Consider the following 25,740-nt stretch of genomic DNA (forward strand, 5'->3'; position numbering starts at 1 on the left):
GGGAATGTCTGTTCTAAGCATGTGAAGGCTTCCCCTGATGAAATGAGTGGATAAGAACAACTTGATCCAATGGCCATGAAGACAGCTGAGAGTAGACTCTCTGGAGCATTTAGAGCTTGTTCAGAATCAAATACCAAGGTCATTTACTGTATCCCAAGCTATTGCCAGTCATCTAGATTTTTGTTTTGCTGCTGGATTTCAGTGACTCTGAAAGAGAGTGAGAGTGATAACTGTATACATATCTTCCTCATTTAAATCCAATTCAAGACATCATCCATCATCCATTAGTTTACCTCAATATGATGATGTCATTGGTCCTAATGATAAACAACAATAGCAATTCTCTCCACCTGGAAACTATAGACCTGAGACTCAATCCACTGTGCCACCTAACTGCCTCACTATTGATTTGAGAAATGCAGATTAAAATAACTCTTGAAAAATCATTTTACACCTATCAGATTGGCTAATATAATAGAAAAGGAAAATGACAAATGTTGGAAGATATGTGGAAAAATAGGGATACTAATATAGTACTGGTGAAATTGTGAACTTTGTTAAGGACCATGCCTAGCTGAAGGGGCAGGTCAATTCTCTGAGAGCCTCCACAGCTGTGAATCATAATATTTGAAGGAGTTGCAAAGCAAGCTTTACTAACTCGGATGTTCCTTGTGGATTGGGAATGAAATAAATTGGAGGCAAGAGAAGATAAGTCAGAGAATGCAACTGCCTCTCAGTCTCTTTGTATCATCATCATCTTCTCACATGAAGAGATCCATTCTACAGGTTTGAGTTAGACCTTCAGCAGCCATTGGCAAGTGGCTCCCGTATAACAACATGAACTGGTCCAGTTATTCTAGAGAACAATTTGGAATTATACCTAAAGGACTACAATACCATTTTACCCTTTGACTCAGTAATACCACTACCCTGTCTATACTCCTGTGAGAACAGAGGAAAAGGAAAAGAACCATCTGTGTAAGAATACTTTTTTTTTTCTTAATTGAAAGATCATTTATGAAGAGTAGTACACTAGTAAGTAGCAGCTTAAATGTAAAACCAACAAGTATTTAATAAGCAATTTCTGTATTGCAACTATTATACTAAAGATACAAAGAAAGGCAAGGGGGGCTGAGCCAAGATGGTGGAGAGGACAAGGTTTCTTTCTGATCTCATCCTGTGTGTCCCTCAAACTAATTAACAAATCCAGCCTCTGAATTAGTTCTGGATTGGCAGAACCCACAAATATTGGAGTGCAACAAACTACCGCAGAAGACAATTTCAAAGCTCTCCAGAAAAGGTCTGTTTCAATCCGGCATGGGGGATGGCAGGCCAAGCGCAAGCAGACCGAGCGCAAATGCCAGTACAAGTTGGGCAGACCCAGGGTGAGCGTGCTGGAGAATCTATGGGAAGGAATCTACAGCAATGTTGGCTGCTCTGCCCTGGATACAATTCAGTAAATCAGAGAAGTTATAAAACATGAAACACAAAAAGTAAATGGTAAACCCCGAAATGCCAGAATCTCATGGGACCTGGCCATGCCCACCAAGCAACAGAAGTCAGTAAGCACTGAGTCAGTGTAGCTACTGCCATTTCTAGAGGAAGCTTGGACAACCTACCTTGCCCTAAAAGCATATCTCAAGTTTAAAAAAAAAAAAAAAAAAGAGTAAAAAAGCAAAAAGAACCCTGACCATAGATTTTATGTTGAAAGAGAAGAAGAGATTTCAAACCCTGAGGAGACCAAAAGCAGATTGTATACAGATAAAGCACCAAAGGTGATATAAATTGGTCCTCCTCACACAAGGCTCTCCTAGAAGAAATTAAAAAGGATCTTAAAAGAGAGCTAGAAGAAAATTAGGGAAAGGAAAGGAAACTTTGCAAGAGGGTTTGGAAAAGGCAACACAGAAACTATCTGAAGAAAATTCACTACAAAATAGACTTAGTGAAATGGAAAAAGCATATAACTCATTAAAAGATAGATTTGATTAAATGGAAAAAGAAAATAATTTCCTGAAAAGCAGAATTTGTAAAATGGAAAAAAATCCATAAAACAAAACAACTTATTTAAAAATTCAATTGAACAATTACAAAAAGAAACAAACAAACAAAAAGTAAATTAAGAAAATAATTCACTAAAAATCAAAACTGAACAAATGGAAATGAATGACTCAATGAGACATCAAGAATCAGCCAAGAAAGGCAAAAACATTCCCTCTCTTCATATGTAACATATAAACAACTATATTCAAACTTATATATGTAACCCAAATCCCAAAGCCCAGTGGTATAGGACTCACCCTTCATTACTGGTGATCTGTATTGAAGATAGAATGAAATTGGTTTAAGCAAGAGAAAGAAGAGCTTTCCTGTCTTTGTGTTGGAGGTGTCACTTGAATCATTTCAGGTTCTGTGATCACATCAAGAGTTATTCTGGTTTTCAATTTCAAGAGAAAAGATAGGTGATACCAACCCTACTTCAGGTTGCTAAAGGAAAAGACACTAGCCATATGAGTAGATCCAGAAGTCTCTATATGTCTTTATTCCCAACTTCTACATTTCGCTAAATTACAATATACTACATTACACTACACTATACTTGAGTGAGATCTCAGACTATCTTAATTAGGCTGATACCTCACTTTAAAAAAAAAGCTTGTTATTTTTAAAACATATGCATATATTCACCATGTAAAACCTTGTGTTCCAAATATTTATAACGGCTTTTTGAGGGGTAGCAAAGAATTGGAAATTTCCATCAACTACTGAATGGCTGAACAAATAGTCATATATGGTTGTAGTGGAATACTGTTATACTATAAGAAATGAGTAAGGTGTTTTCAGAAATTTTTGGGAAGACTTACATGAACTGATACAAAATGAAATGAGCAGAAATGGAAGAATATTGTCCATAGTAACAGAAATATTGTGCTGTGATTAACTGTGAATGACTTGGCTATTTTAGTAATACAGTGATTTAAAACAATTCTGAAGGACTTATGATGGAAAATGCTAAAACTAAGAGTGTACAAATATAGATTAAAGCATACTTTTATTTTTATTTTTTTTTTGTTTTTTCTGTGTTTTCTTTTGCAGAGTAACTAATGTGGAACTGTTTTGCATGACTACACTTGCATAATCTTTGTCAAATTGCTTACCTTCTCAAGGAGGAAGGAGAAAAAGGAGGGAATTTGGAATTCAAAATTTTAAAAAATATATTAAAAATTTTGTTTACATGAAACTGGGAAAAAATAAAATTTAAATAAAAAAGAAACTCTCTAAGATATTACCAAATTTCTCTTATTGCTAAATATTTATCTTTTTTCCTTAAAAAATTTTATTTTAATAGCTTCTTATTTTTCCAAATACATGCAAAGATAATTTTCAACATTCACCTTTTTAAAACCTTATGTTCCATATTTTTCTCCCTCTCCTTTCCCTACCCTTCCCATAGACATCAAGCAATGCAATATAGGTTAAACATGTTTATTGCTAAAATTAATTTCATTTTCTTAATGCCCATCCTTCATAACATCTTTATGGCTTTTTGGAATTTTGTAAAACCCTCTGTTTCAACATACTTTCTCTTCCCTTAGCTTCTTTCTTGGTTCTCATATCTTTTAAACTGCTTTTTGTTTGTTTGTTTTTTGGGAGCAACAAGCCTTTGACCTTGATTATTTTCTTCCTCTTGTTGATCCTATCAATTCCAGATATTTATAGTTATCTCAAAGGAAAAGCCACAAAAGCCTCCCTTTTGCTGATGGAGTTTCAATTATCCCTTTAAAGAAGACTTTTCTCCTCTAATTAGAATATGAATTCCTTGAGAGTAGGGACTTTCTTTTTTTTTTTTTTTTTTTTTTTTTTTTTTTTTTTTCTTCTCCCACCTGGACATGATGAGGTTCGGTGCAGGGCAGAAAATTTGATGAGGTTCGGTACAGGGCAGAAAATTGTGAAAACCCCTTCAGGGCAGGTCCTTTGTAAAAGAATTTACAAACCCAAAAAGTTAGACTGGCAAAAAGAAGTTTATTGTTACTGAGAAGTCAGCTTTTGTTAAGTAGCTGACTTCCTTAGTGGCAAGGTCCTGACAGAGAAGTAAAGGTCTAGCAAAGGAGTCCTGGCAGAAAGATAAAGAGGGGTTAATGCTGAAAAGAGAATGTCTTTTCAATAGGCAGAGGGTCCTTGAAGGCAGGTATGCCAAGGAGAGAGAGAGATTCCTTAGCATGATTCTTGCTTTTGGCCCTCTGCAAGGAAGTGCCCCAAGTTTCCCCTTTTTAAAATTTGAAACTTTAGCTAGAGACTGGGTACAGTTTGAGCTGAAATCAGACCAAAATCTTTGCGAATTGAATAGAAATTTTCTAGTTGAACGAGTGTCCCTGGACTAATCTTCAACTCAATAGAGGTCAATAGAAATCTAGATCTTCAGCTCTGGCTAAGTAGGAGTGGTCCTGGACTCAGCTAGTCCTACCAAGATAAACAAAATGAAACCACTTCGTCTTGATTCCCTAGGTTGGGTCTTTCTCAGGGGAGACTCCCCTTCAAGTAGTTCTCAAGTGTTTACCTCATGGTCCCCCCAAGTCAGGACAGTATCAGAGTTCCCCATATCAGACACATAGTCCAGACTTACGCTCCCACCTGATTGCATGGTGTGCTCTTGGAGGCCATTGCTTGTTGTCTAACATCCCTTCCTTTTCTTTCTCCTCCTCTCCCAAAGAGAATGCAAATAGCATATGGTTCATATAACCTAAAAAAAAAAAAAAAAAATCAAAACAATTTATTTCTTTAACTCCTCCCAAGAAAAGATAATGGCAAAGAAATACAAAAAACATAACATTGTCATCATTAGATTGTTCAGATAAAAACATAGGCTAACCCCAAAATTTTGAAAGACTCACTTTGTTTATACTTACCTATAGTTCTCAGCAGCAGCAGCAATAGCAATACCAACATTTATATACTGCTTTAAAATTTGTAAAATGCTTTACAAAATGTTATCTCATTTAAACCTTCAGCTACCTTGCGAAGTATTATTTTTTACCTTTGCTTTCCCATTTTACAGATGAGGAAACAAAGAACAGCTAAATGACTTATCCAGGTGGGAAGTATCATACAGCTGGGATATGTCTTAGGCCACATTTTAATTCCATATCCAGTGTTCTTTTGAACACTGGACAACCTAAGCTACTCCTAAAAAAAAGTGCTTATAAATTATAAGGAACTATATAAATGTGAATGGTTCATTATTATTCTCTAGTGAGCTTTTCTGTCTATGAAGAAGGAGTACATTGGCTCTAATGGGTCTTTCCAGTTCTTATGATTCTGTTTTTGGGCCTCAGCACATCTATGACTTTTTTAGGACTTTCCTACCAACTATGAAATGAAAATGTTAAGACTTTGAAAGAAAGGAGGTTACTTGTTCTAGGTAAGAGTAGACTGGAGTAGGAATTTTGAATGGAGTAGTTGTCTTCAAATGTCTTAAAGGTTTTTTTAAAAACAGATCAGTTGAGTGGGAAGGTTTGTAGGATGGCAGAATTCTATTCTATTCAAGGAGATATCTCACTCTGGGTCTTGGAACTAGCTGTCTACTTCACAGGATTGTTGTGGGGAGAATCCTTGAACAAATACAAATTAGATTCTGGCTGGTCTCTTTCAGCTCTGAGATTCTGTGATTCTCTCTTTAATAAGAGAATCCTACCCTTATTATTTAGTAATTATCTTCAATTTCTTACATTTTCTCACCCCACCCCCAGTTTAGGAATCTTGTGTCAATTGTCCTTTGCATCTGATCCTAAAAGTATTTTTAGCATTAAAAAGAATAGTTATCAGTCTGGTGGCTAGCAGAATAAATATCTATATATCTGTATGTAATTACAAAAATAAACCATTTTTCTTTAGTATCTGTTACATAACATTCTTGAATAAACAGTTCATTAAACTGTAAAAAAAGTAGTAGACTTTATTCTTATTTAAAAATGAAGGAATTTAAGGCATGTTTGAAAGAAAGTAAAAGAAACAGAAAGACCAGCACAAAAAATTCAGCACAGGTGATAAAGAAAAGCTATAGGGCCCCAAAGTAAGATATATACTGCTCCACTCAGCCCCTCCCAATCTAAGAATATGATTAGAACAAACAAAAGTTAATCACATTTGCTTTATTTCTCACTTAATCAACAAGCATTTATTAACTGCTTGCTATGAGCTAAGCACACAAGAGTATGTTGGTTCCTCTCAGTGAGCTTTTTGTGTTCTACATGAAGGACACATGTATTGATTGTTGGTTGAGATGCATGTTAATTTTCAAGTAAAAATAGCATAGCATAGGCTATCTATAAAATGAATACTGTGATTTAAAGGCATTAGCAAGGAGAGGAATCAGAAAGGGCCTGTTGAAGGTATGGTACTGGGGCAGCTAGGAATTCCAAGCTTTCTAGGCAAGCTGAGAGCTTATGGAGAGGCAGTGCTGTATGGATTCTCCCGTTATAGTTATTATTTCCCTTGTCATATTACCTATTTACTTATCTTTGTGCATAGTGTATTCCCCAATAGAATGGAAGTTCCTTGAGGTAGGCCAGTTTGAGTGGTGCATATAGTTGATTGAGGTGAAATAATGTGTGAATTACCTTGTAAAGACAGGCCTGAGTCAGTTTGTCAGAGGCTTTAAATATACTTCCCACAAGTAGCTCATCCTATTTTGTGATTCGGAGGTAATATATTTTTGAGACTATGAGAACTCTTTCTAGGTCATCAGAATACAATTAAGGAAATGTAACAATGTCATGAAAATGTGTTTAAATAAGGGAAAGTGGTACTATAATGACATAAACAAAGGGCCTTGTACTTTATGCTAGAGGCAAATGGGAGTCTCTGAAACTTCTTGAGCAAGGGAGTGACACCTATGCTTTTGAAGTATTAATTAGGCAGCTGTGTGAAGGATAAATTGGACAAAGAGAAACTGGATGTAAGGAGAAGTGGGTGAAAGGTGATGAGAGCCTGGAATGTGGTAGCTGTTTATGTAAGGGAAGGGGATTTCAGATAAAGGACAGGTTGAATTAGAATTGAGAAGAGTTGGCCTCTGATTGGCTGTGGAGAATGGATCCTAAATTTAGAACCTGGTAAATTAGGACAATAGTGCTCCACAGAAATAAAAAAGTTAGATGGAGTCAGGGATAGGGAGAAATAGGAATTTTGCTTTGGACATATTGGGTTTGAGATGCATATGGGTCATTCTGTTGTGATGTCAGTCAAGTAGTTAGGTGAAATAGAGCTCAGGAAATCAAAAAAAGAGATCTACATAGAGGTGATGGTTGATTCCATGGAGTTGATAGATTCAGGAAGAAAGAGTAAAAAGGGCAGGGTAGGATGGTGCTTTGTATATATAAACATGTCTGTTCATTCACAATTCTTTTTGTCTAATTTGGGGAAGAAAGGAATGGTTTTTGAGCAGCAGCATGGCATAGTAGGCAAGGTACAGCCTTACAGACCTTATTTTCTAATCTCAACAAAGTGGCGGTTTAACTTTGGGCAAATTACTTAACCTCTGTGTCCTAGGCTACTTTCTGAGACTTTCCAGTAGTAGAAATGCCATCTGTTTCCACAGGTAGGAAGTCTTCCTTGTTAGAGAAAAAAAGAGCTTCCTAACTACAACTTATAAAATCATATACATACACACAATCCCCCCCCCCAAAAAAAAAAACACCAAAAAAAATCTTTAACAAACAAATATATTGTTTGAAGCATATAGATGGCATACATGCAAAGTTAATTTTGGGGTATATGGTAGGGAATTTTAACTAAATTAATTGTGTAGCTTTGGGAAATATGCTCTTAAGTAAGAAGTGAGAAAAATTAGTTAATGTTCCTTTCAGCTCTAAAATTCTGTAAGTCTGAGAAAGGGCTAAGCTTTGTGAAAGATCAGAAATGTATGCATTTCCTGACTAGGATGAATGCCTTATAAGGAATTACTCCTAGATGTAGCTCATTCTATATTGTGATTTGGAGGCAGTTTTACTGTTTGAGAGAGTGACTGGAACTTCGGAATATAATCAATGTAACATAAACTGTAGTCTTGGAAATTATAACATTGTTATTTGTGTATGTTGAAATGAGGAAGGGTGGGGCTTTAATGACAATTGAAAACAGCGGAGTGTTGAATGGATGATCTGTGTAGGTTCTACAGAATAATAACTCATTTCTTTAGAACTGTTTAGGATAGACACTGTTATGATTCTTGATGATAGAAATTGTTTGTTTAAAAAGGCTCTTCATGATGGTTTTTTTAAAGTAAAACACTGTTACTTCCAGATATTTGTCTTCCCTTGAAACTAAGAAAAATGGTTCAACAGAACTAATCTGCTTAGTGATTGATGAAGTGAACATAATCCTCCATCATCTCTCCAAAGAAAGGAAGCCTAGACTGGTTATTCTAGCTGCATGTGTTGTTTAGCTTTGCTTTATTATTATCTTTGTTTATATCTTTGTTCTGGTGCATATCAGTTTGCTGCTTGTGCCTAATGACTTCTTTGTAGCAATTCATAAAATTGTTCTTTGTTTCTCTGAATTTTCCATATGTATCATTACTTACAGAATAATAGTCTACTACATTCATAGTGTTATAGTATTATATAGTGTTAAGTGTCCGAGTTCATATTTGAACTCAGGTCCTCTTGACTCCAGGGCAGGCGCTCTATCCACTGTGCCACCTAGCTGCTCTGACTTTTTTTTAACTTCATTTTAACCCAAGAAGAAAAAGTTTAAGGCATAACATGAAAGCCTAGAATGGGGGAACTTGTAATGTCCGGACTAGCTCTTTGAAAGACCTGGGGATCAGCTAGAAACCTTGGTTTTAATGGAGAAGTGGAGGAGGTAGGAGGGCTGGTCAAAGATGGAGTCCAGAGTCTGAAATCTGGCATCTTCTCTTGTGTCTGTGGCTGAGAGGCTCTTTCCTGTGTCCTACAGCACATGGAGCATGTGCCAACTGTAGCCATGACATCAGCATATTACACTAGTATATATGCTTAATTATAAGTACTCTGCTGATTTAGATTCAAGTACACCTTTTCAGAGTTCCATCCTGCTACAGAAACTGGCCTAAATTAAGAAGGATTTTTTTAGGACGCCCTCTAAATGGCAGTAAAAGAATATTACTTCTCAGCTCCTAGGCATTGGGAAGGAGTCACAACAGGAGAAGGAATCAGATTCAGATTTTGAGGCTGACTTCAAAATTCGTTATGCCAAGTTTTTGCCACTCCTAGTCAATAGATAGGACACTAAGGGTCCTTCATCATTTTTATACCAAGGCAGCTGAATGATGTTTGAAAACCATGGCTTTTAAAAAAGAAAGATGTTTTCATTTTTCTTCCCTCAGGAATATTAATTTTCTGTGTCATATTGTAGAGAGATAGGTATTAGGGATTAATTAATAATTATGGGTCATGAAAATTTCCAGGGAGGAATTAGATGTTTCTAAAAGATGTTCTGTTTTTTTGTAGATGTGTTTTTCAGAGTAGCAGCAGCACTGACATCATATAAATTAATTTCCCCCAACATGTATAGAGTATTTTGATCTATAGAGATATCCCTTTAAAAATATCATTCTGATTGTCTTCCCTGAAGCTATCTTTTTTTTTGTTTTTGTTTTAATAGCATTTCATTTTTTCCAAATACATGCAAAAAAAGAATTGGAAAATAAGTAGATGTCCATAAATTGGGAATAGCTGAATAAGTTGTGATATAAGAGGATATTATTGTTCTATAAAAAATGATGGATAAGCTGATTTCAGAAAGGCCTGGAAAGATTTACACAAACTGATGTTGAGCAGAACAAGTACATCAGCAAGAATGTGCAATATCAACTATAAAGGACTTGGTTCTTCTCAGTGGTTCAGTAATCTAAAGCAATCCCAATAGACTTTAGACAGAAAATGCCATCTGCATCCAGAACGGAGATTGAATGTAAATCAACATATGCTATGTTCACTTTTTTTTCCTGTGTTTTGTTATTCTCTCTTGTGGTTTTTCCCTTTTGTTCTGACTTTTCTCTCCCAATATGAGTCAATGTGTATTATAAATAAGTTTAAAAAAAAAACCATAATATACCAAATATATGCAAAGATAGTTTTCAACATTCATCTTTGCAAAACCTTGTGTTCTAAATTTTTCTCCCTACTTTACCCCCCATTCATCAAGACAGCAAGCAATCTGACATAAGTTAAATATGTGCATTTCTTCTAAACATATTTCCATATTTATTGTTCTGTGTAAAAAAAAAATCAGATCAAAAAGGAGAAAAAAACAAGCAAACAAACAATAGCAGCAAAAAAAAAAAAAAAAAAAAAAAAAAAGATGAAAATACTATCCACATTCAATCTCCATAGTGCTTTCTCAGGATGTGAATGGCACTTTCCATCATAACTCTATTGTAATTTCCTTAATCACCTTATTGCTGAGAAGAGCTAAATCCATCACAGTTGATCACACAATGTTGCTGTTAGTGCATACAATATTCTCTTGGTTCTGCTCATTTCACTTAGCATCAGTTCATGTAGATCTTTCCAGGCTTTTCTGAAATCAGCCTGCTCATCATTTCTTATAGAATAATAATATTCCATTATATTCATATACTATAACTTTAATCATTCTGCAGTTGATGGGCATCTACTCCATTTCTAGTTCCTTGACTACATGTGGGTCCTTTTCCCCCTCTTTTATGATCTTTTTTGGATACAGTAGAGACTTTGCTGGATCAAAGGGTATGCACAGTTTTATAACCCTTCGGGGATAGTTTCAAATTATGCTTCAGAATGATTGGATCATTTTACCACTTGACCAACAATACCTTGGTGTCCCACATGCCCTCCACCATTCATCATTATCATTTTCTATCATTATTCAGTCAAATTGAGATATATGAAGTAGTGCTTCAGAATTAATTAAATGTCTTAATTTGCATTTATCTAAATTCAATCAATAGTGATTTAGAGCATTTTTTCCTATGACTAGGAATGGCTTTAGTTTCTGAAGCTATTTTTTGATGCATATTTCTATTTCCTTGATAGACATATCTATTGGGAATATATAGAAGTACAAGTCATCAACTCTTGTTGATTCTCTAAGATTCTCTTAGTATACCATTATATCATCTGCAAAGAATGATAATTTGGTTTCTTCATTACCTACTTTTTCTTCTCTTATTGCTAAAGCTAACATTTCTAATGCAATGTTGAATAGTATTGGAGATAGTGGGGAAACTGAGACAAAGATTAAATACCTTGCCCAGGCCACACAGCTAATAAGTGTTTGAGTCTGGATTGAAACTAAGGTATTTCTGACTTTAGACCTTCCTCTCTTATCTCCTGGGTCACCTAACTACTGGTTTATAAATCAATTTCTTGGGAATTTGGTTAATATGAGTTTCTGAATTTGCAAAATTTATGTTCCTATCCTTTAACTGTAGCAATTTCATAGAAGTATGTTAATTTTGAAGCCCAGCTTTAAAATATTAGCAGTCTTTGCCAACTTTTATTAGAATAAAGATTGCAGATTCTAAGAGGGAACATGTGACTTTTACAAGCAAATGTTTATATAAAATTAGGATATGATAGAAAGACAAGATTTCATCAAGCTACTCTCTTAAAAAAAAAAAAAAGTAGTTTGAAGGGGCAGCTAGGTGGCACACCAGCCCTGACAGAGTCAGGAGGACTTGAGTTCAAATGTGGCCTCAGACACTTAACACTTCCTAGTTATGTGACCCTGGACAAATCACTTAACCCCAATTGCCTCAGCAAAGAAAAAAAAAAAGTAGATTGATGATTTTTGTATTTAAATTACAAATGTGAAACTATTTTAGAAAATAACTTGTTCCAGAATAATTCAATAAATCCTAGCCCATGATGCTGACATAAGTTAAATAATATCCCATTTGATGAAACTAAAAATGTAGTGGATTTTAAAAACTAAAAGCTCCTATAATCCAAAAGAGTATGCAAATCTACACAAAAAGAATAAGCAAATGTTAGCTCAGATGGAAGCTCTAAAACAAATGTGGAATCTAAGGGGAATTACAGTAAAGGAGTTGAATTTTCTACAACATTGTCTTTTTACTACCCTCATTTGGAATGATAAAATGTTACAAAGAAGAGGAAATTATGCAAGTAACTGTGGTCTAAATTTGACAACTAGACAGACTTCATGTATACTAGTTGGGCATCTTATAGAACTGGGGTTTTGGCACTAATTCAGAAAGTAGTATTTTTAGATATGTGCTTTATCACCAGGAAGTTTCTATGCCAACAACTGATTATAAAAATATTGTTGCTCAGTTGGTTCCACATTTTTATAGTGTTATTTTTATTATTATGTTAATTTAATTATAATTAAATAGTTAACTTTATTTGAGTTACTAAAAATAACTATTACTGTAGCAACATTTCTTGCAATTTTTTTGATAAGAGAGGAGAAAGAAAGGGTATCTATACCTAAAGGCACTATAGCTAAGCCCAGTGGTAGAGAACATTAAAAGCAAAAAGCTTGTTTTAGGGTTGGTTTGATGGTTAAGCAATCCTTTGGCATGCTGTCAAACTAGAGAAATATTTTCAGAAGTAAACTTAATAAATTTCAGGTCTAGTGTGAGGGGGAAATTCAGTTACCTCTCTTTTGTAATTTCATTACTTTCTAGCTAGTTTAAATATTTAACCAGCTTTTTCTGGCTACAGACTCACTTGTTAGATAGGGACCTTGAGATAATCCCTGAGTTTGAAGAGAAATAGAAAAACATGTATGCACACATGTATGCATGTATGTATGTGTGAATTAGACCCATAGAATAAGATTTCTAAGGAAGCAAACCAAGTTTAAAAGAAAAGAGGAGTTTTTTTTATGTGATGTAACATACTTGCAACTTCTAAAGTGAGTGGACATAGAACTATATGGGGTCAAAAAAAACAAAGAAACCCTACTATCTATTTTCTGGCTGCCATTTTTTCCAGGAGTAGCTTTGCTTTTCAAGTATGTATATAGAAATACATAAAGAGTATTACAAGTCTAAACTCTGGTATGCCAGATCTTACATTCAAGATTCATTTAATTTTCATATTTTGAAATTATCCTTTAAATAGAAATTATTTTTTAAATGTGTTGAAAAACAGATCTAATCCATCCACACTGATGGGATTCCATTAGAGACAGAGTTTTCCTGACTCTCCTAATAGCAAAAAGCTCAAATTGAACTGTCTGTGGCCTTATGCAATTCATGTTATGTAATTTTTCTTGGCTGCCCTCCATTCTAGAGTGTTTGATTTCTGTGCTGGAAAGTATTGCAATAAAACTAGTTCAAATATAATTGGCCAAAAGTGAACTTAAAAGAATGTTTGTTCGTCTGAACCTCTGGTTGAAACAGAATCACAGACTCTAACCATTGGAAGGAATCTCGGAAGTCATCTGGTCCAACCTGTCCCTGTACACGAATAACCTCTAATTCCCATAATACTGTGGAGAAGGGAGTGGTCAACAGTATCAAATTGTGAGGACTGAGAAAAGAATGTTGAGTTGACACTATTCTTAGAATTGTTACAATATTTTATTCACTTAGCATTCATGGGAAATATTGTCTCTTTGAGTCAGCATTTCAAAAAATCTTTCTGGAAGCATATATTTAAAGACCTTATTCTTCTAGAGAGTATCCCAGCTTGGGGAATTTCAAAAACAAAAAGAAATAGTTTACATTGGGGGGGAGGGGGAAAGAGGGGAAATAATATATTCTTCATGCCATAATATATGCCTGCCTCTCTCTCTCTCTCTCTCTCTCTCTCTCTCTCTCTCTCTCTCTCTCTCTCTCTCTCTCTCTCTCTCTCTCTCTCTCTCCCCCTCCCTCCCTCCCTCCTTCCCTCCCTCCCTCCCTCCCTCCTTCTCTCCCTCCTTCTCTCTCTCTCTCTCTCTCTTTCTCTCTCTTTCTCTCTCTCTCTTCCCCCCCCAAGTGCTACTAGTTACTTTTTTCTCCAGGCATATGAATCAGCCTTTCATATACTTTTATCCTGATACTATCTACTGTGTATCAACATGGACAAATCATTTAACCTCACCTAGCCTCAGTTTATTTGTCTATAAAGTGGAACTAATATTTGGAGTGCCTATTTCATAATATAGTTGTAAAGATAAAATGAGAGAATGAATATTAAAACACTGTGCTAACTCAAACTCTAAGTTTTACTTGTTATTAGATGGAAATTGAAGAGCTGAGCTTCTCAAAATGTAGTACTTTGGGCAAAATTAGGGTATTGGCTTCATTATGATAGAATTCCATTTGATGTAACAACCTTCTAGAAACAATATATACTTAGGTGGGTAAGAAGTCATAGCATTTTAATCAGTAGAGGGATTAATTTCCCTTTTTTGACTGACAGTATTTGCCAAATACAGGAAATTATTACTAATTTCCTAAAACCTGGGCCATGCTACAAGTGTCTAGAAATTTAGTCACTTAATTTTTTTTTTCAGACTTGATACCTCATCTCACAGCTTGACACGTATCATAAATCATTATGCTCCACTATGCTCTGAAGCTAGTGCTTTTAAGATAGCCATTTACCCCTTCTTGATCCCGTCATTGGTCTTTTTTTTTTTTTTTTTTGCTTGTCTCTTTCTTCTCTGATATCTTCAACCTCTCAGCTCTTTTGGTAATTGTTTCTTCCCTGTACTTTAACTGTGAGTTCCAAAGACTTAGATAAAGGTTGACTTAGTTTACATTTGGGAAGCTGTTTTCTCTTTATTGATTTTTTAAAAATCATTTGTAGCACCTTGCAGTATGTTGGTAGGGGACCCAGGTTATTCTGCTACAATGTCATGGAGGTTGCATGCCCTATAAATATAATAGCACCTCCCTCCTAAATTGATTATGATTATAAAATGAAGTAATAATTGTAAAGCTCTTAGCATAATGCATGGTATATAGTAAGCACATATAAATGTTAGCTATCATCAACATTGTCATCATCATCATCATCATTGTCCAGATAGTCTTTCATACAGTATTTTCTTGGTGTCCTCAATGTTAGCCAGTATGCATGTAATAATATTATTATTTACTAATATTTCTATATCACTTTAAAGTTTACAAAACACTTTGCATATCTTATTTCATCCTTAAAACAACCTTGTGGAGTAGGTGATTTTATTATCTTTATTTTACAGATTAGGAAACTATAGCTGAATTGACAGATGTAGAATGACTTGCTCAGTATTACAGAACTAGGAAGGTTCAAGGTAGTCTTCTAACTCAGATCATTATCCTGACTTTTGATTCAACACTTTAGCCACTTTACATCTAGCTGGCAAATACAATACAGAATACAAACTAATTTTAATATTAATATAGGCAACACATAGCTAGGCAAAAAACACAGTGTTCATGTAAGCTGTTTAAATTGTTTTTGTTTTAATAATGTGATCATTTCCCAAGCTAAAAACAAGTGCCTTTCAGATTCTCTGCTGTGGTGGATTATTTGTTATACTTAACCTGCCATTTGCCATTAAAAATTGAGATTTAATTTAATTTGTTAGTTAATTTCTAGTGAAAAAATGTCAACTGTATCCTACATTCTTCCCCAGCTTCTCCCTGTGTGCAATAAAATTAGAGTTTATGGAAATGCTAGCTGATGTAGATAACATTGACAACTAGGTGGCACAAACTTGAGAGCAAGAGGACCTGAGTTCAAATATAGCCTTAGTTATGTGACTGATCAAATGATTTAACTTTGATGCCTTAATTCCTCAAATGTAAAATGAACTGGAGAAGGAAATGAGAAACTATTCCAGTATTTTTGCAAAGAAAACCTCAGTTGGGATCATGAAGAGTAGGACATAACTGAAACAACTCAACAACATTACATAATACATAATTAAGTGATACTTTTTTATAAGACTTAATAAAGTTTGTTTCAGTTTATTACAAACACTAGGAACTATGGGAAGTCATAGAAGGGATAAATATGTGTTGTCTGGGTACAGGGAAGGGATAAGAAGTTTTACAAAAAAGTAACCTTTATCTAGGCTTGGACTTTGAAGGTTATAATGGGAAAGGGGAGGTAAAGGCAACAAATAAACAAGTGCAGAGGGGTTAATAAGCATACATTGAGAATAGTGTGGACACTAGCAGATAGGAATGAAAGATTTGATATTGGAGAATTTTGAGAAATAAAGTTGTATAGATGAACAACCATAAAAGGTAAATAGAATAGTCGAGCTAATTGTATATCAAAAAAGGGAGAAAGTTAAAACATGATTGTAATAACTCTTCTTAAAATTTTTTTGGTGGGATTTTTCTGTAAAACATAAGGATTCTTGTGACACCTCTTTTCCCATCTCTCCTACTTTTCCATTCATAGTATACTCTGGATAAACAAAAGTAGAGAAGTTGCCCCACCTGAAAGTTATTCAGATTTGGGTAGGTTGGAGGAACATGTGATTCTATCCTTGTGTCTGTCCAAATCTTAACTATCCTGTTAATATTGGCTCATTAACATTATGGTTATTAATGACAGGAAAACTAAATTCAATTGGTTGTATAATCATTTATGACAGCAGAATAACTTATTAGTATCACAGAGCATAAGTCCGCATTTAGGAAACTTGTAGTTCTTTTTTTTCACATATTGTTGGGATTCCAGTTGTTATTTTTTGTTCTTGACACTGACCAGTATAACATTCTTTTTTTGGTCATGTTTTCCTCCATTACCAGTGGTTTGACTTTTAGATAACAAATCATTTGTCTGTGGCAACCCATGATGCAAAGAAAAAGAAAAAAATTAAAAATTGCCATGTGTTATCTTCCATCCTGACCCTACAGTGGCTGTATGGAGGGTGTAAGAGTGTAATTGTTACTGAGAATCATTGTTTTTAGGTTACTTGTAAATATTAATTGTGGGTGATCTGCATTTGAAACCTTCATCTAGTGTATATGGGAGTCGGAAAAATAGTTTTAGCATAAAAAAAAAGTATTTGCTAAATTGTGGTATTGTTATAAATATTATTTTGTATGTATATAAAATAAACAATTAAAAATATAAGTATATGCACACATGTACATAATATACACACAGATAGATATCCATATGAATAATCTTATTGGAAAGACTCTAATATTTCTCTGTTGCATGTGATACTGATTGTTAGTTTCAGAAGAATTACTATTTACCATATTAATGAACAGTTCATTTTATTCTTATTCTTTCTAGTCTTCCTAACAGAAATGGGTATTTTGTCAGAAGTTTTTCATGCATCTCTTCATGTAATCATATTTCTTGTTATAGACAGATTCTGAAATATTTTCTATAATCTGCTTTTTTGAGTGGAATTAATTTTCATTTCTTTTTTTTATGAGCTTGTGATTAGTAATATATTAAAAAGTTGATAATTTATGCTTTTTAAAAAAATTCTGAAATTTTGTTATTGTTTTAATTGATTTTTGTTCAATCTATAGGATTTCTTAAATAGATCATTATATTGAAAAATGATAGATTCATTTTCCTCTTTGACAATGTGTATCTAATTTTCTTAACATTAAATCAGTTCTGCATTCCTGATAGATATGGATGTGTATATGTAAAATAATCATAAAATGTTTAAAATACATTGTTTCAGCCTTTTTAGTAATATTTTTGCAATAATTTATATTGATGTTCATTAACTAACAGTTGATAATAGATGTTTGTAGTGCTTAACTATGTGCCAAGCACTATGCCAACTACTTTAAAATTATTATCTTATTTAATTCTCATAAAAATCTTATTATCCCCGTTTCACAGATGAGGAAACTGAGGCTAACGGGTTAAATGACTTGGCCAGTGTTTGAAACCAGTTGTTTTTATAGTGGCTTGATTCTTTCTTAGAAATTTTCTGTGACCTAGATTTCAAGTGTGTATTTAGTTACTTCATATTTCTTTAAAAATAATAAAACCAATTCCAATAAACTTGTGATGGAGAAAGCTATTTGCATCTAAAAAGAGGATTGTGGGGACTGAATGTGTATCACAACACAGTTATTTTCACCTTTTTTGTTGTTGTTTACTTTTTTCCTCATTCTTTTCCTTTTTTGATCTGATTTGTGTGTGTGTGTGTGTGTGTGTGTGTGTGTGTGTGTGTGTGTGCAGCAAATTCGGAAATATGTATAGAAGAATTGCACATGTCTAACTTGTATTTAGATTACTTGCTATCTAAAGGAAGGGGGTGAGGGAAGGGAAGGAAGAAAATTTGGAACACAAAGTTTTACAAAAGTGAATGTTGAAAACTGTTTTTGCATATATATTGAAAATAAAAAGTTATTATTTTAAAAAAAGAATAAAACCATCAAATTTGCTTTTTTTTGTGGTATCAGACCATGGAGGAGTACTAGTCACTGACTTCCAAGTCAGGTTGATCACAGGATGCTTCTGAATTGGGCCAATCTGCAACCCTATGTAATTTTGCTTATTTATAGCAGTTACATAACCCTGGTGTGCTAACCCAATCAATGATATCAATAGAGTCCAATTGGCTGGCATTTCATTGTCCTTACAAGACCTTTTCAACTCTTTTAGTGGTCTCAGGTACACAGAGCCATCTTGCTTCATACTTGCTTGCTTAGTTTGCCATTCCCTCCTTAATACCTCTTTTGTCATGCCCCCTCTCTCCCACCAATGGATTTGGGCTTTTATTATTATTATTGTTGTTGTTACAACATTGTGGTATAGATTTCCTGAAGCATCAACTTTCTCCTCTATAAATTGGGCATAATATTGCCTACCTTATCGTAGAGTTGTTTGTTAGGAAAACCATTAAAAGTTAATACGTTTTTATATTAACTTTATCCCCCAAATATTCTGAACCCTCTACCTAAGAGCCATCTCTTAAAACAAAGAATAAAAAATAAAAAGGGGAAATCAGCCCATATTGAAGTACAATTTATATGTAGTGTTTCACACTCATAGTGTTCTCCCCCCTTAAGCAATGCATTCTTGTTCATTATAATTACCAGAGTATTTTTTATTTTTGGCTTTTGTTATTCATTACAATTTTCATTATTGTTATTGAGCATATATTGCTCACCTGACTACTTATTTCACTTTATTTCTATAAATTTTCCTATGCTTCTCTTTAGCCATTTCTGAGTCAGTATACATCTACTTTGTTGCCAATTCTTTTTTTTTTTTTCCTCTCCCTAGTAACAAATTGATCTCACAGTAAGCATTTTGGTGCATATAGGATTTTTCCATTTGTATTTGACTTCCTAGTGGTATTTACCCAACAGTAGTATCTTTTGGTCAAAGGGTATGAACATTTTAGCCATTTTCTTAGCACAATTCTAAATCATTGAGGAAAATACTTAGTCATCCTTAAAGAATAATATACATATGAATATATAATATATGCAATTTAGTAGAACTATTTAAAATATAAATAACTAAAACATAGGTGGAAGCTGATCTATAATTGGCATTTACCAAATACAATCTTTCATTTCACTCTGTCTTACAACAAAACATTACTGCACAATATTTGTAGCTTGAAATTGCACATTTGGAAATTTAAAACAGTCTTTCGGTAAATAGAAGATGACTAGTGTGTTTCACTTTATGACTTAGAATTCAAAAGACATTGTTCATTTGTCATTCTTTATAATTTTTAATTTATAGCTATATTAATTTGCCATAATAATTTTTAGATAAATGCTGTTATAGTTTAAGAAATAATTTATGTAGAATATACATATTTTATTTAATAACTATATAATGATTGTTACTTTGAATTATAACTTTTATAATGTTTGAATTACAAGCTCAGAATCATTTAAGAATAGTAACTTTTCAGAATATCTTTTTGTCTTTCAACACCATTTATAATTGTTTTTGTTTTTATAAAGGTTTGATTCTTGGAAAATTTTTTGTGATCTGGATTTTTAAATGTATTTAATGACATGTCTCTAGAAATATTGAAACCATCAAATTTCCTTTTTAAAATAAAAATAAGGTGTGGAGTTGAGTTTTCTTTCAGGCCTTTGCTTACTTTTGTGTAGCTCAGACATGTTTCTTTAGGATTCTGTTTTTCTTAAGACTTGTGTGCATAGAGATAAAATGATCTTTGTTTCACATATTGTGGTCTCAGTTTGCATGTTGGTGCTTCAGATAGGGAACCAGAGCTGTGGTCATAGGTCATTGTAGAGACAAAAAAGCAAAATAATTGTAAACCCCAATGACTGTATGATTTAAGTTTATTATTCTGATATTCATAACAGAGTTAAATAGCTTATATTAAAAAGATTTCTGGTTTTAATATGACTTTTCAAAATATATTGTAAGGTCATAAGATAGCTGATTCAACAATAAATTATCTATTGTTTACAATATCCATCTTTAAAACCTTTTTGTTTCTTTTATCATTTGGTTACCAGAATGGAATTTTTGGCACTTTGGCACACACAATTAGAAAAAGTAAATGGATTCTCTTTAATCTTTTCCAACTAAAGCTATTTTTTTGAAGTTATACAAAACATTTATTTAAATGTCAAATTGTGAAAAAAAAAAAAAAAAAACAACAATATAGATCTCCCTCCCTACTGAAAGTTAAAACCCTTGAGGATATTGTTAGAACAAGAGAGAGAGAAAGAGAATACTTCAGTCTGTATTCAGACAAATCAGTTCTTCTCTAGGTATGGAGATGATTTTTCATCCTAAGTCCTTCAGAGTAGTCATAGATGATTGTATTACTGAGAATAGCAAAATTATTTACAGCTGGTCACCCCAGAATATTGCTATTACTTTATATAATAATACATTTCACATTGCTCAAGTTCCTGGAAGACTTTCTTGAGAGCATCCTGATCATCACTTCCCATAGTACAATAATATTCCATCACAAACACACCACAATAAACTTCCTATATTGTTGCTATGAGAAGAGAACTAATATAAATATTTTTGTAATATAGATCATTTTACTTAATTTTTTTTATTCATGTCTAGCAGTGATATTGGGTTTTTTTTAATTAATTTTATAATTATAACATTTTTTACAACATTATTCCTTGTACTCTCTTCTGTTCCGAATTTTTCCCCTCTTTCCCTTCACCCCCTCTCCTAGATGGCACGCATTCACATACATATTAAATATATTATAGTATATCCTAGGTACAATATATATGTGCAGAACCGAATTGTATTGTTGTTATTGTTGTTGCAAAGGAAGAATTGGATTTGGAAGGTAAAAATAACCTGGGGAGAAAAACAAAAAAATGCTAACAGTTTACACTCATTTCCCAGTGTTCCTTTTCTGGGTATAGCTGATTCTGTCCATTATTGATCAATTGGAATTGGATTAGCTCTTCTCTATGTTGAAGATATCCACTTCCATCAGAATACATCCTCATACAGTATTATTGTTGAGTGTATAATGATCCCCTAGTTCTGCTCATTTCACTCAGCATCAGTTGATGTAAGTCTCTCCAAACCTCTCTGTATTCATCCTGTTGGTCATTTCTTACAGAACAATAATATTCCATAACATTCATATACCATAATTTACCCAACCATTCTCCAATTGATGGGCATCCGTCCATTTTCCACAACTAAAGCTATTTTAATAACATTGCTTATAAACACTGACAACTTTGTTGACAGTTTAAAAAATACCTTTTGTTCTAGAGTATTTTCAAATTGTCTGCTTTGTCAAATGAAAACTATTTTATGTTGTCTAGACAATAAATATTTATTTAAAGTTATACTAAAGGGTTGAAATTTTGAATGTCATAATTTCAAAAAGTTAATTTTAGTAGAAATAGCAGAGATTTTGAAAGTTAATTTTTAATGTAAAAGTATAATTGTATAATTTTTACATCTTGGGAACTCGCAAATATATAAAATATAAATAATGTTCTGAATGTAATTATGCCATATTTATTTCAATAATAAGCCCCTATCTGATATATGCTTAATTCCTAAAATGAGATAAAATTATATAATGATAATTATATAAGCATACACTGAAAAATAAGTATAAGCAACACTCACATTTTATTTAAGCCAGATTTGAGGGGGGAGTTTGATTTCTATTCAGGAGACTCTGGTATAGTATAGTTCAAAAGCTATTTAATGTCCTTACTATGCCTATATTTTTCAACAATATACTGCGATTATCTGTGTAGATATAGACTAATTGTTGCATTTATAACTGAATACTGAAGATTGGAGTGTTCTGTATGCCCCAAAGAAGGCTAAACATAATACAGTCAAGAGGGCTTACATTATCATGGCAGTTGTATTGTACCATGAGATAAATTTTTTCTTCTGAGGACTGTTTTAGCTGTACCCCTAAAACTTTGAGTGATTATGTGAAGGAAGAAGTGTAAGATTCTGCTGAAGATGAGATGTAAAAAAAAAAAAAAAAACTCCCTCAAATTTGGTGAAAGAATTGGAAGCCTTTCCAAAGGTTCTTATAAGCTATGTAGAGACTTTAGCAATTGGAGGTACAACTTCTCTAATAGCATTTACTACAGTGGCTTTGGTAACCAAAATGGAGTTTTCAGTATATCAAATATATTTAGTATATCTTAGATGAAGTATGAATATGAAGGGGACAAGGATTTTTCTAGTACGTTAAAAATGTATATGATTGCTGTGGCTGTGAAGTATTAGTATTTTGGAGCTGATGTATCAGATTTAGTAGAAACTATGGCTGCAGCTGCAGATAGTTTAGTTTATGAATCAGTAATATTTGATCTCTTACCCCAACAATGAGAGAGGTAAGAAAATGCTACAGATAATTCAAAGTAGACTATTAGAGGAACAGTCAGTACAAAATGTGATATTCAAAAGTGCTTTTAAAAGTGTTTCCACAGTATTACTTCCAGGAGAAAATAATTCATTACAACAACCAGAATTCATGGTTATCTATATTTCAGCAAAGTATTATGGAATTTTCATATAACTGTAGGCAAGGCAATTCCACATTCCATAGATCATGCACACCTGGCAGCACTTGTCAGCCATAACTCCTACAGCTTTTCCCATAGAATAGATCATTTGTTTTTTGGTGAACTCGTTCCAGGAATTATTAATCTGTTTAGGTGGAACTGAAAAAATTGCTATAGACCATAACCAGATGTTCTGGTACTTTATCACAGTTGTGCCAACAAAATTCAATACATACAAAGCAGACATTCACCAGTTTAGAGTGACAGAAAGGGAATTGCCATTAGCCATGCAGCAGGAAGCCTTGGGGTATTTGGGATATTTGTGAAATATGATCTTAGTTCCCTTTATGATAATAGTAACTGAAGAACATATGCTGTTCTGGCAATTTTTAGTGAGATTATGTGGTATTATTGGAGGAATTTTCTCAACAGGCATGCTACATGGATTTTGAAAATTCATAGTTGAAATAATTTGTTGTCATTTCAGACTAGGAGCCTATAAACCTATTACTTCTGTTCAGGATGGCCACACAAACAACCTCTTAGCTCATTTAGCAGCATTTAATTTTTTTATTATAGCTTTTTATTGACAAAACATATGCATGGGTAATTTTTCAATAATGACCCTTGCAAAAACTTCTGTTCCAACTTTTCCCCTCTTTCCCTCCTCCTCCTCGCCTAGATGGCACATAGTCCCATTCATGTTAAATATGTTAAAGTATATGGTAAATACAATATATGTAGACATATTTATACAGTTGTCTTGCTATACAAGAAAAATTGGATGTAGAAAGAAGGTAAAAATAACCTGGCAAGAAAAACAAAAATGCAAGAAGTCCACATTCATTTCCTAGTGTTCTTTCAATGGGTGTAGCTGGTTCTGTTCAATAGTGATCAGTTGGAACTGATTTGAATCCTTTCATTGTTGAAGATAACCACTTCCATCAGAATTGATCCTCATATAATATTGTTGTTGAAGTGTATAGTGATCTCCTGGTTATGCTCATTTCACTTAAGTTCATGTAAGTCTCTCCAGGCCTCTATGTATATTCATCCTTCTTATCATTTCTTATAGAACAATAATATTCCATAACATTCATATACCATAATTTACCCAACCATTCTCCAATTGATGGGCATCTATTCAATTTCCAGTTTCTATCCACTACAAAGAGCTGCCACAAACATTTTTGCATTTTTTGTCTCTTTCCCTCCTTTAAGATCTCTTTGGGATATAAGCCCAGTAGTAACACTGCTGGATCAAAGGGTATGCACAGTTTGACAACTTTTTGAGCATAGTTCCAAATTGTTCTCCAGAATGGATGAATCTGTTCACAGTTCCACTAATAATATATCAATGTTCCAGTTTTCCCACATCCCCTCCAACATTTGTCACTATCTTTTCCTGTCATTTCAGCCACCTGAGAGGTGTATAGTAGTATCTCAGAGTTGTCTTAATGTGCATTTCTCTGATAAATAATGATTTGGAACACCTTTTCATATGGGTAGAAATAGTTTCAATTTCATCATCTGAAAATTGTCTGTTCATATCCTTTGACTATTCATCAATTGCAGAAGGTCCTGATTTCTTATAAATTTGAGTCAATTCTCTATTTATTTTGGAAATGAGAGCATCTTGCTCTAGCGTATATATTTGTTTTTCTTCATAGTGTTGTTGTTTTTTTTAAACAATTATGACCACAACTTTTGTTCATGCAATCTTTAATCAATAGACATCAACTTTGATTCTAATTCTTTGCTACTAAAAAAAATACTATGATAGTTTACTTTATATGGTACTTCTTTTTATCACTGACTTTTTTGAGATATATGCCTAGCAGGTATCTATATGTCAAAAGTTTTAATCTTTGTAAATTTTAATATTTTTCCCATATAATTCCAAATGGCATTCCAGAATTGTTGGACTAATTTGAAATAGTTGTATCATTATTCAAATTTGTGTGCATATTTCTGTTGGGTGTGGGATTAATTACCATATTTTACATAATTACAACTTTGAATGGTGCAAATACAAATAGTCACTCAATCTAAAAGATTAATTATTTGAACAATTTAGCTCTACTCCCATACTTTCTCATCTTTACTTATATGCTAAGTGTGAGGTGAAATTGCTCAAGAGCTCTTTTAATTTGTATTTTTCTTATTTTTAGAAATTTGAAGCAGAGTTTCATATAGTCATTGAGGTCTTGAAATTTTTTTTTTAAACTTTGACTATTTGGTTGTAAAGGAAGGACTTTTGATGTTATATATTTTTGTTAGTTCCTATGTATTTTGGGTACCAGAATCTTAGAAAGTGATACAAAATTTTTTTTCGAGTTCAACCATTTTCTTGTCTTTCCTAGTTACATGACTTTTGTTCTTAGAAGTTTTTTAGTTACATGTAGCATCTTTTTTTGCATGTGATATCCCCAATTTCTTGTTTGATTAAAAATTCACTGCTTTAGTTATCTCTCATTTTTAAAAGTACACAAGTATTCTTTTTTTTTTTTTAATGGTATGACTTTTAATATTCAAGTCATACATATAATTTAAACTATGTGATATAATAGGTTTGTCTAAAGAAGGGGATCTTTAACTTTTTTGTGTCATGAATTTCTTTGATAGTCTGGTCAAAGAGTTCCTCTCTATGTTCTTGAGTTTATTGAATGATAGATTGTTGTGCTTATTCTTTTCATCTCTTATTTATCTAGTATGTTTCCATTGCTCTATTGTTCTATATGTTAAACTGCTACTTAAGGGTTTGAGGTTCCCTACCCAAATGATGAAATTGAGGAGAGCAATTGGCATCAAAT

General features: G+C 33.3%; 1 protein-coding gene and 1 pseudogene across 2 annotated transcripts in view; both read left to right on the plus strand.

Moving 5' to 3' along the window:
• JAK2 (Janus kinase 2) overlaps positions 1-25,740 on the plus strand; it is a 135,192-nt gene that overhangs the window by 27,280 nt on the left and 82,172 nt on the right. The gene's annotated exons all lie outside the window — the stretch shown is intronic.
• Positions 1,325-25,506, plus strand: LOC141551100 (endoplasmic reticulum-Golgi intermediate compartment protein 2 pseudogene; annotated as a pseudogene).

The sequence above is a fragment of the Sminthopsis crassicaudata genome, chromosome 1 (genome assembly GCF_048593235.1).
Source record: "Sminthopsis crassicaudata isolate SCR6 chromosome 1, ASM4859323v1, whole genome shotgun sequence".
NCBI classification, from domain to species: Eukaryota; Metazoa; Chordata; class Mammalia; order Dasyuromorphia; family Dasyuridae; genus Sminthopsis; species Sminthopsis crassicaudata.